The following is a 10,570-nucleotide window of genomic DNA, read 5'->3' as shown; positions in this document are numbered from 1 at the left end:
CCCGGCCTTATTTTATTTTATTTTATTTTATTTTATTTTATTTTATTTTATTTTATTTTATTGTTGAGATGGAGTCTTGCTCCATCACCAGGCTGGAGTGTAGTGGCGCAATCTCTGCTCACCACAACCTCCAACTTCCAGGTTCGAGAGATTTTCCTGCCTGTGCCTCTCAAGTAGCTGGGACTACAGACGTGTGCCACCATGCCCGGCGAATTTTTGTATTCTTAGTAGAGACTGGGTTTCACCATGTTGGCCAGGCTGGTCTCGAACTCCTGACCTTGTGATCTGCCCACCTCAGTCTACCAAAGTGCTGTGATTACAGGCATGAGCCACCGTGCCTGGCCATCATTTTGAGTTAATTTTTGTAAGAGGTATAAAGTCTGTGTCTAGATTCATACTTTCACATGTGGAAATCCAGTTGTTCTGGCACTATTTGTTGAAAAGACTGTCTTTATTGATTGCCTTTGCTCCTTTGTCAAAAATCAGTTGACTATGTTTGTGCAAGCCTATTTCTGGACACTCTATTCTGTTCCATTAATTGGTTTGTTTATTCCTTCACCAGTAGCACGTTGTCTTGACTAGCTTTGTAGTAAATCTTGATATCAGGTAATGTTGGTCCTCCAACTTTGTTTTTCTCCTTCAACATTGTATTGGCTATACTGGGTCTTTTGCCTTTTTATATCAACTTTAGAATCCGTTTATCAATAATCACAAAATGATTTGTTGAAATTTTGACTGGGGTTGTGTTGAATCTACAGATTGAGTTGGGAATAACATATCTTGACAATATTGTCTCTTTCTATCTATGAACTTGGAATATCTCTCCACTTATTTAGTTCTTCTTTGATTTCTTTCGTTGAAGTTTTGTAGTTTGCCTCATATTTATCCGGTACATATTTTGTTATATTTATATCTAAGTATTTTATTTTTAGAGATGCAAATGTAAATAGTATTGTGTTTTCAATTTCAAATTCTATTCGTTCATTGTTGGTATATAGGAAAGTGGTTGACTTTTATATATTAACATTGTATCCTGCAACCTTGCTATAATTACTTATTGTTCCAGGAGATTTTTGTTGATTCTTTCAGATTTTCTATAGATAATTATGTCATCTGCAAACAAAGACAGTTTTATTTCTTCCTTCCCAATCCGAATATCTTTTCTTTCCTTTTCTAGTCTTATTTCATTAGCTAGGACTTCCAGTACAATGTTGAAAAGAAATGGTTAGCGGGGACATTCTTGCCTTGTTCTGATTTTATTGGAAGACTTTCAGTTTTTTACCCTTAAGTATGATGTTAGCTGTAGGGTTTTCGCAAATGTTCTTTATCAAGTTGAGGATTTCCCTTCTATTGTTAGTTTGCTGACAGTTTTCATCATGAATAGGTATTGGATTTTGTCAAATGCTTTTTCTGTATCTATTGATATGACTGTATGATTTTTTTCTTGAGCCTGTTGATGAGATGCATCACATTAATTGATTTTTGAATGTTAAATCAGCCTTGCATACCTGGGATATGACCTATTTGGTCATGGTGTATACTTTTTGGTTTTTTTTTTAAGAGACACGATCTTGCTCTGTCACCCAGGCTGAATTGTAGTGGCTTGCTCATAGCTCGCTACACCCTTGAACTCCTGGGCTCAAGCAATCCTTCTGCCTCAGCCTCCCAAGTAGCTGGGACTACAGGCATTTGCCACCACACTTAGCTAATTTTTTATTTTTTGTAGGGACAGTGTCTCACTATGTTGCCCAGGCTGGTCTCAAACTCCTGGACTCAAGCAATTCTCCTACTGGCCTTCCAAAGCACTGGGATTACACTACCATGTAATCCCATGAGCTACCATGCCTGGCCTGTATAATTCTTTTTGTACATTATTGGATTTCATTTGCTAGTATTCTGTTGAGGATTTTTGCATCTATGTTCATGAGAGATATTGGTCTGTAGTTTTCTATAATGTCTTTGTCTGATTTTGGTATTAGAGTAATTCTGGCTTCATAGAATGAGTTAGAAAATATTCTCTCTGCTTCTATCTTTTGGGAGAGATTATAAAGAAACGGCATAATTTCTTCCTTAAATATTTGGTAGAATTCACCAGTGAATCCATCTGAGCGTGGTACTTTTTGCTTTGGAAAGTCATTAATTATTGATTCAAGTTCTTTCATAGATATAAGCCTATTTTGATTGTCTATTTGTGTGTTTCTGTGTGAGTTTTGGCAGATTGTGTCTTTTTTTTTTTTTTTTTTTTTTTTTTTTTTTTGAGATGTTGAGATGGAGTCTAGCTCTGTCGACCGGGCTGGAGTGCAGTGGCCGGATCTCAGCTCACTGCAAGCTCCGCCCCCCGAGTTTACGCCATTCTCTGGCCTCAGCCTCCCGAGTAGCTGGGACTACAGGCGCCCGCCACCTCGCCCGGCTCGTTTTTTGTATTTTTTAGTAGAGACAGGGTTTCACCGTGTTAGCCAGGATGGTCTCGATCTCCTGACCTGGTGATCCGCCCATCTCAGCCTCCCAAAGTGCTGGGATTACAGGCTTGAGCCACCGCGCCCGGCCTAGATTGTGTCTTTCAAGTAATTGGTTCATTTAATATAGGTTATCAAATTTGTGGGCATACAGTCACTCACATATTTAGTTATTATCCTTTTTTTTTTTTAGATGGAGTCTCGCTCTGTCACCCAGGCTGGAGTGCAGTGGTGCGATCTCCACTCACTGCAAGCTCCGCCTCCCGGGTTCACGCCATTCTCCTGCCTCAGCCTCCCGTGTGAGCTGGGGCTACAGGGGCCCACCACTGCGCCCAGCTAATTTTTGTATTTTTAGTAGAGATGGGGTTTCACCGTGTTAGCCAGGATGGTCTTGATCTCCTGACCTTGTGATCCACCCGTCTCGGCCTCCCAAAGTGTATTTATTATCCTTTTAATGTCCATGAGATTTGTAGTGATGCCCCCTCTTTCATTTCTAATATTACTAATTTGTGTCTTCTCTCTTTTTTTTCTAAGTTAGCCTGGTTAGAGGCTTGTCAATTTTATAGGTCTCTTCAAACAACCAGTTTTTTGTGTTTCATTGACTTTATCTATTGATTTCTTGTTTTGAATTTTATTGATTTTGTCTCTAATTTTTATTATTTCTTTTCTTTTGCTTACTTTGTATATAATTTGGTCTTCTTTTTCTGGTTTCCCTAGGTAGAAGCTTCGATTATTTATTGTTTTAGTCCGCTTGGGATGCTATAACAAAATACCAGAGACCATGGCTTAAACAACAGACATTTGTTTCTCACAGTTCTGGAGGCTGGGAAGTTTGAGATCAGGGTGTCAGCATAATTGTGTTCTGGTGAGGGTCCTTTTCATGTCTTGCAGAGGGCTGCCTTCTTGCTGTGTCTTCACATAGTGGAGAAAGGAAGCTCTGGTGCTTCTTCCTCTTCTTTATAAGGGCACAGATCTCATCATGGGGGCTCCACCTTCATGACCTTATCTAAATCTAATTATTTTCCAAAGGTCCCACCTCCTAATACCATCACATTCAAGGTTAGAGCTTTAACATATGAATTTCAGGGAGACACAAACATTCAGTACACAACAATTATTAATTTTAAATCTTTGTTCTTTTCTAATGTATGCATTCAATGCTATAACTTTCCCTCTAAGTGCTGCTTTCAATACATCCCACAAATTTTGATAAGTTGTATTTTCATTTTCATTTACTTCAAAATATTTTTAAATGTCTCTTGAGATTTCTTTTTTCCATCCATGTGTTGTGTAGAAGTGTGTTTTTTTTTTTTTTTTTGAGATGGAGTCTTGCTCTGTCGCCCGGGCTGGAGTGCAGTGGCCGGATCTCAGCTCACTGCAAGCTCCGCCTCCCGGATTCAAGCCATTCTCCTGCCTCAGCCTCCCGAGTAGCTGGGACTACAGGCGCCCGCCACCTCGCCCGGCTAGTTTTTTGTATTTTTTAGTAGAGACGGGGTTTCACCATGTTAGCCAGGATGGTCTCAATCTCCTGACCTCGTGATCCGCCCGTCTCGGCCTCCCAAAGTGCTGGGATTACAGGCTTGAGCCACCGCGCCCGGCCGTGTAGAAGTGTTTTATGTCCCAAGTATTTTGGGACTTTTCAGCTATCTTTCTGTGATAGATTTCTAGTTTAGTTCCATTGTCATCTGAGGGCAGACATGGTGTGATTTCCATTCATTTAAATTTGTTAAGGTGTATTTTGTGGCCCAGAATGTGATCATCTCGGTGGATGTTCCACGTGAGCTTCAGAAGAATGTGTTTTCTGCTGTTGTTGGATGAAGTCGTCTATAAATGTTAATTATATCCACTTGATTAATGGTGCTATTGAGTTCAATTATGTCCTTACTGATTTTCTGCCTGTTGGATTTGTCCATTTCTGATGGAGGAGCATTGAAGTCTCCAACTGTAATAGTGGTTTCTTCTATTTATCCTTGCGATTCTATCTATTTTTGGCTCACATATTTCGAAGCTCTGTTTTTAGGTGCACGCACATTAAGAATTGTCCTGTCTTCTTAGAGAATTAACCCCTTTATCGTTATCTAATGCCTCTCTTTACCCTTGATAACTTTCCTGCTCTGAAGTCTGCGCCTAAAATTAATATAGTTTCTCACACTCCCTTTTGATTAGAACTAACATAGTGTGCCTTTCTCCATTAATTTACTTTTAATCTATATGTTTATATTAAAAGTGGGTTTCTTGTATATAACATATAGTTGGGTTTTTAAAAATCTACTCTGACAATCTGTCTTTTCATTGGCATATTAGACCATTGATGTTTAAAATTATTATTGATACATTTGGATTAATATCTACCATAGTTATTACTGTTTTCTATTCATTATCCTTATTCTTTGTTCCTATTTTTGTCTTCTATTCTTTTTCTGCCTTTTGTGGCTTTAATTTAGCATTTTGTATTATTCCATTTTCTCTCCTTTCTTAGCATATTAATTAATATATACTTTTTAAAAAATGTTTTTTAATGGTTTTTTGCCCTAGAATTTGCAATATATGTTTACAATTAATCCAAGTCTACTTTCAAATAACACTATACCACTTCAGGGATAGTGAAAGTACCTTAAAATAACAAAATATTCTTAATTCCTCCCTCCTATCCTTTTAATCATTCATTCATTTTACTTAATACATAAACATACATAAGCATATATAGACACACACACAAGTATCCATAATATAATTACTTAGAGCAAACTATTGTTAGATCAATTAAGTATAAGAAAAATAAGTTTTATTTTACCTTCACTTATTTCTTCTTGGATACTCTTCTTTATATAGAACAGAGTTTCTGACCTATATCATTTTCCTTGTCTCTGAAAAAACTGTCTTAGCATTTCTTTCAAGGCAGGCAACAAATTCTCTCAGTTTTTGTTTGTCTGAGTAATTATTTCTCTTTCGCTTTTGAAGGATAATTTCACAGAATTCTAGGTTGGTGCTTTTTTTTCTCTCTTAACGCTTCAAATATTTCACTCTCCTCTCTCTTGCTTGCATGGTTTCTGAAAATTCTAATGTAATTTTTTCCTTTGCTCCTCTATAGGTAATGGGATTTCCCCCACTCGCTGGCTTCTCTATCTTTGATTTTCTGCGGTTTGAATATAATATGACTAGGTGTGGGGCTTTGTTTTTGTTTTTGGCATTTATTCTGCTTGGTGTTCTCTGGAGCTTCCTGGATCTGAGGTTTGGTTAACTGACATTGATTTGGGGAAATTCTCAGTCATTATTGCTTCAAGTATTTCTTCTGTTCCTTTCTCTTTTCCTCCTCCTTTCGATATTCCCATTATGCCTATGTTACACCTTTTGTAGTTGTCCCACAGTTCTTGAAATTCTCTTCCTTTTTTTTTTTTTTTTTTTTTTCAGTCTCTTTTCTCTTTGGAAGTTTCTACTGCCATATCCTTAATCTGAGAGATTCCTCAGCCATGTCTAGTCTGCTAATGAGCCCATCAAAGGCATTCTTCGTTTTTGTTACAGTGTTTTTTATCTTTAGCATTATTAAAATTCTTTCTTAGAATCTCCATCCCTCTGTTTACCCGTTTGTTCTTGTATGTCGTCTACTATTTCCATTAGAGGCCTTAATATACAAATCATAGTTGTTTTAAAATCCTGGTCTGATAATTCCAACATTCCTCCTATACCTGAGCTTGGTTATAATGCTTGCTCTGTCTTTTTAAACTATGTTTTTTGCCATTTGTATGTCTTGTACTTTTTTTGTTGAACCCCAGATACAATGTACTGGGTAAAAGGAACTCTGATAAACAGTCGTTAGTGGTGTGGAGTTAAGATGTAGTGGGAGGATAAGCATTCTATATAATGAGGTCTCAGTTTTTTAATAAACCTGTGCCCCTGGGCTGTAAACTTCACAGTGCTTCTCAATATTCACCTCAACCCCCAGTGTGGGACAGGATGGCTGCAGTGGGCTGGAGTTGGGTATTTCCCTTTTCCCCGCAGTTGGTTTTAGGCTCTGATAAAACCCCATTAAGTTAGGCTCTGGTAAAATAGTTTCTCTTGAAGGCAGACCTTGTTCAGAAGAACAGAATGCTCTGGCATATTTCAAAATGGTTACTTTTCCCCAGAAGTATAAAGGGATTTTTCTCTAGTACTCTCTGTGAGAACCTGGTAGAGCTCCTGGAGCTAAACCTCACAAAAAACTTGTGGGGCCTCCCTCTGACTGGGACCCCCCGGAATTTTTATTTCTCAGACTTGTCCACATGGAGCCTCTGCAATTTATCAATTGCAGTTTAAGTTGTTCTACCCTAATACTGGTTCCCACAGAAGTTTCTGCTCATGGGTTTCTGCCTTGGTTAAGTTGTAATTCTCTGTACCTGTCTCTAATTTTAGAGGCAGTGATTTGTCCCATGACCTCACTTCTCTGAAGGATCCAAGAAGAGCTGTTGATTTTTCAGTTGTTCTTAAAATGCTTTTAAATAAAAGAATGAGGAGTTATAAATGAGGAACGGAGTATAAGGAATAAGAAAATTTTTCCAAATGTTTGCAAGATATCTCCACATGGTTATCATCAACACATCAAATTCAACGTATTCAGAATCCCTTTAATTGACTTTCCATCATATGTTCTGGATTTTCAGTCTGGTGCCACCTTTCTGTTGGTCACTCACGCTTGAAACTTTGGGTCATCTTTGACCATTCTATCTAAAGGTTTACCAATTGCCATGTCATGTGTGCTATGCATTCGTAACTTAGTTGTACATCCATTTTCCTGTCTTTTTCCCCCCGCGCTCCTCTAGTCCATCACCACTTGTCAGAACTTTTGAAATTGCTTCCTAATACTTCCCTGCCTTAAGAGTCAACTTTGGTGTCAGATCAACCTGAGATTAAATCCTAGCTCTGCCACATATAGTTCTTTGATCTTTGGTATAAAATACTTAACCTCTTTGAACGTTGGGCAGTGCTATAGTTTCACTATTGGTCCCCTCCAAAACTCATGTTGAAATTTAACCCCCACTCTGGCAGTATTGAGAGGTAGGGCCTTTAAGAGGTGATTGGATCTTGAGGGCAGAACTGTCAGGTGCATGGGGCCTACACATAGTTGCCTACAACTCCTCTGCCCCCTTCATTTCACCTACTTTTTTTTTTTTTTTTTGGTGGAGTCTTACTCTGTTGCCCAGGCTGGAGTGCAGTGGTGCGATTTTGGCTCACTGCAACCTCCACCTCCTGGGTTCAAGCGATTCTCCTGCCTCAGCCTACCGAGTAGCTGGGATTACAGGAGCCTGCCACTATGCCCGGCTGATTTTTGTATTTTGAGTAGAGATGGGGTTTCGTCATGTTGGCCAGGCTGGTCTCGAACTCCTGACCTCCAGTGATCCACCCGTCTTGGCTTCCCAAAGTGCTGGGATTACAGGTGTGAGCCACTGTGCCTGGCCATTTCACCAACTTTGTGAACTTTTCTTCTCCATTTCCCCTGATCTGTTTGCCAGAGGGGTGGGACTGGAAACAGGACAGCTGTGGCTGCTTTGTCTCTCCCTTCCATGGTGTACTTATGGCCTGAGTGGTGACTCACAGGAACCTGGTCACCTAGGTGCTATGCACCTTCTTAACCTTTGAACTGGAACTGCTGGCTCACACAGGATTTTGAACAGCTGCCGCAAAAATCCTACAGAAAAGCTGGATTCCTTTGCCTTATGTGGAAACAGCAAGGCTCCTCTGCCAGGTGCTCACCACTGGTCCTGGCAGAAGTGGCTGCTGCTGAGAGTGACCTTCCAAATGCTTGGTGTAACTCGGCACTACAGGCTCTTAAATAAAAACCCTTTAGACACAGAAAAAAAAAAATTCAAATATTTGATGTGAGCAGTGCCCTCATTTGTGGATTAATTCATTCATGGATTAATGGATTAAATAATTAATTAATTAGCATGCTCAGCCTCTCACCATGGGGTGCCCTGCACTACCTGGGGACTCCCCACCAGCAAGAAGACTCGCCAGATGCAGCCCCTCAGCCTGGGACTTCTTAGCTTCCATCACCGTAAGAAATAAACTTTAGAAGTTAGTCAGTTTCAGGTATTCTGTTATAAGCAGTAGCAAACAGACCAATACAGACATCATCTATAAAACTGAGGTAATAATAATAATACTCAATTTACAGGACGATCGTGAGGGTTGGAATACATTATGGGCCAGACACCGAGTCTTAAATGCATTAACTATTACTTTCATTAAATGAGAAAACCTATGCAAAGAGTTTGGCATGGTGCTGGGTGCATAGTAGCTACTCAATCATTGCTGGCTGCTTTATATAGTTATTCTTCAACCCAGTCCAATTTAGGAACTGCTGGCAAATTAATTTGCCTAATAAGCATTTTTCATTATGTTTACCACTTGCTCAAAATCTTCTTTGGCTCCATCTTGCCTGTTTCAGTAAGTCCAAACTCCATGCCACGCATTCAAAGCTCTACTTATCAGTTCCCTCCTACCTTTCAGATTTTATCACCTGAATTTCACTATTCAGTGTATTCCATACATCCTCCTGGTTTTTCCTCCACTTTAGCTTTGTTCAAACTCATCTCTCTCCCTGGAATGCCCTTCTCGTCCCATTTTGCTCAGTAAATATTTGCTAAGTAAATAGATGGTGTCCTTTGGAAAAGCTGTCCAAGGGAAGCCAGTTCTTATTCATGCTATATGTCCCTCCTGTGGTGGGAACACACAGGGCAGATTATGTTTATTACCTGCAGGACTCTCAGTAGGGGAGGCATATATGCAACTGAGAGGTTTTAAAGAAGTCACCCCTGCTCTACAACCCCTCCACCCCTCCTGAATACTGATGCTACATAATACTGATGCCAAGAGGTGATATTGCTAAATTCCTCTTGTTTAATTAGCCTCTCAATTCAGGGCATATTTATCAAATACCTACAAAGCGCTCTGCAACTTGCCTGAAACTGTGCGGGTCAGAGCACATTTAAGACCATCTGGCTGGAAGTGAGAAGACTTGAAAAACATTGGCAAACAATGCATGTGAATTCAGAGTTGGGTTCTAAATTTTGCAATGCTGAAGACAAGTCTTTGACTAGGATGAGCCTGTGCACTAGAGCAAAGGTCAAAAGAGGTTATGGCCAGTCGAAACTTTGAAAGGGCCCTTCCTGGGGTGCATCTCCTTGTCCCACATGCTTTAAGAATGTATGGTATGCTAAGACAAACATCTGATGTAGGCTGGTGAAATGCAAACCAATATTCTGTATTCGTGTGATAAGCCAGGCCCAGGACAGTCTCCTAAAAGGTAGCTTTCTTAAAATCACTGGTAACTTTCTGCTTCTAAACATATGGGTGCAAGGAGAGAGTTTTTCCCCCAAGGACCAGCTCCCACACCCGATGTAGTCCATTTGTTCAGCACAAGCTCAGCTGTTGAAGATGCTAAGACATCTTTAACAACAGGAGCAGTAAGCACAGGGAGATGACAAACAGACATATTTCTGAGTTTACTCAGTGTTTTAGCCCAGCTTAACTCACCATCTAGGCTTTTGGCAGGTCTCTAACCTGGATTCCCAGAATATTCTCAGCTCCCAGATTATTCAGAACAAGATAATAAAAGTTAAAATTGGAGCATGTACTTTGAAATCAAATGAATTTGGGTTTGAAGCCAGCTCAACCACTTACTAGCTCTGTGACCTTGAAACTCAAAGATGTTCTCCGAGGTTTGGTTTCCTTCTTTTGACAATTGGGGTGATACCACTGATGTTAGGATTTATTGTGAGGATTAATGAAATGATGTGTTTGGAGTGTAGGCTCGGTATGTGATGGTTAGCATCACCATAACAATGACTAGAGGTCCCCCACACTCCGTTCCACGCCCAAACTATCTCCTCCAAAGCTACCCAAATTCTATTCTATTTTATTTTATTTTTTAAGACAGAGTCTCCTGTTGCCTAGGCTGGTGTGCAGTGGCACCATCTCGATTCACTGCAACCTTCACCTCCCAGGTACAAGCGATTCTCCTGCCTCAGCCTGCCGAGTAGCTGGGACTACTACCACGCCCTGCTAATTTATTTTTTTTTTGTGGAATTTTTAGTAGAGACGGAGTCTTGCCATGTTGTCTAGGCTGGTCTCCAACT

Source organism: Rhinopithecus bieti, unplaced genomic scaffold, assembly GCF_001698545.2.
Source record: "Rhinopithecus bieti isolate Rb0 unplaced genomic scaffold, ASM169854v2 scaffold_3040, whole genome shotgun sequence".
NCBI lineage: Eukaryota > Metazoa > Chordata > Mammalia > Primates > Cercopithecidae > Rhinopithecus > Rhinopithecus bieti.
This window is presented reverse-complemented; position numbering follows the sequence as displayed.